Source organism: Triticum dicoccoides, chromosome 6A (genome assembly GCF_002162155.2).
Source record: "Triticum dicoccoides isolate Atlit2015 ecotype Zavitan chromosome 6A, WEW_v2.0, whole genome shotgun sequence".
Taxonomy (NCBI): Eukaryota; Viridiplantae; Streptophyta; class Magnoliopsida; order Poales; family Poaceae; genus Triticum; species Triticum dicoccoides.
Window position 1 is genome coordinate 247868480 of NC_041390.1, and position 2257 is coordinate 247870736.

Consider the following 2257-nt stretch of genomic DNA (forward strand, 5'->3'; position numbering starts at 1 on the left):
TTGTTTGAAACTATTGGCATACTTGTGCAGGATAGATATATTGATATGCAGTTTGCGCACTGGTTATACGTGCAATTACACTTCGATATTTTCAGCCAGAGAACGAATAATTCAAGCAGGTACAGACCATGTTTGTAGTCCTTGTACACCATGTTGCATTTTGTGTTTTTTGGTACTTGCATCATTTAGTGTTTATAATCTGAACTACTTTGGATCATTAGCTGGTTTTCAAAGTGCATGTAGCTTCACATTTCTCAAGTTATGTTGATTTCAGAGTGCAAGTGCCTTCGTATTTTTTAAGTTAAATGTTCGCCCCTGGTAACTTGAATTCGTGGATCAGTCACTTCACACAAATCATACACGAATGCTAGTACGAATTAAATGAAATGCAGGGACTTACGCTAGCTCATTGTACAGGATCACTGCAGCTCTACTTGCACTTGGGATGTTCCATGTACAAGTCCATGTTACCACTTGCTTGGATGTGCAGGCCTTGTGCTCCTTGCATCCCCCTCTGCATTTTTGACACGGCGAATGGTTGATCAAATAAGAGGAATCGACCTTGATGTTGTACCGGAGGACAGATACTTACAAGGTTATACGGGTGTGCAGGATGTGTACCAGATCCCGTAGCGCCGTCATGCTTCGCTAAAAAATGGATTTGCTTGTTTCAGATGATATCTCCATAAGAAATAAGAGTTAAAGTCAGAGTTGCATAGGCGTGTAAGCGAAGAGAGCAGTGAAAGGATATCCAAACATCGTCGGAACAGTGCACAAGGGAGTGATGTGTGGATACCTAGTTCGGGCCGGCATTTGGGTATGCTCGCCTAGCTAGAGTGCGGGTCACTTCAGAGCCGTTGAGGGTGATGCGCCGACATTGGCTGGCCACGCATGGATGCAGATCTTGAGTGGCAACGGAGCGCTACGATGCGGTGGACGAGACTGTTGGTGAAGCCCCAATGGCCTCGGGGGGGCGGAGGTGCGACGATGTGCTCGGTGAAGTAGCCCCAGTGAGCTGGGAGAGGGCGTCGGTTAAGCGCACATGATGCGGTGGAACTCGGTGTCTGTGAGGCACGTCGGTTGCGGCGGCCGACGTTGTCGGTGGACGAGGGCGTAGATGAGGTAGCTCCGGTGTGGTGGTGAAGCGCGACTGTCGTCTTCGTCGTCATCCGGCACAGAGGTGGGGAACGGTGGGGAAAGAGACGAGACGAGGGGCGATTCGAGGGTTGGCGGCGAATTAGGGATTTGAGCAATCTGGGCGCGGAAGGGGACGATGGAGAAGAGAAATTTTGCAGGGCTGGAATTGGGGCCGCCAGATATTTCAATCCGAAACGTGGAAGCGCGAACTTATATTGTCGTCGTCCTTTTTTTGGGGGAGGGGGGTGGGTGGCTGGGTGCTACGCGTCCATCCGACACACGCGACCACCCCGACAGGACTATGCTTCGGTGCCTTAAGGCACCTGCCTTTGTGTCCATGACATGTGGGACCAATAGGTGGTTGGCCCACATGTCAGTGACCCAAAGGCAGTTGCCTTTAAGGCACCGAAGTAGCGTCCACCCCGACACGACCATGGTCTGCCTGGTGCGCCTACATTTGAGAATAAAAACGAATCTTCTTTCATTTGCAAACGAATCTGTATGTATTACCATGCCCGTGTTTTCCTTGCAATAATTAGTCATTCGAAATGAGATACTCCATCCATTCACTTTTGTAAGTCGTTTTAGACAACTTAAAATGAACTGTTTTGCACATTGTCTGAAATGTCTTCAAGGTCTTATAAAAGTGAACAGAGGGAGTACTATAAATTAATTAATGAGGAGTTATTTGAAAAAAAATCGAAATGGTACCCACGCTAACGTGGATTAGAGTGTGTGTCCCATAATTAGTTATCTGAATTAGAGTGTGTGTCACGTAGTTAGTTATTTGAATTAGAGTGTGTGTCACGTAGCGATCTCCAATTTTAACGTGGATTTCGCATTTCACTATATCCACGCTACTTTTTTAATACAAATTCATATGTATATGATGAACACCATGGTAGTGAGAAAACTTTTGGATGGATTCAAAGATATGACCTACAAAATAGCACAACAAACTGAGTCAATGTCAACTTTCGAAACTTAGTATGGCACGAATTCGAAATAATTACCCGTATGCCTGGTCCTCGGTTCAAATCTTACAATGTACATCGAATTAAAACATCGATATTAAGTCTCGTACTATGTACATTCAAATGTTGTTTTTTGCCCCCCCCCC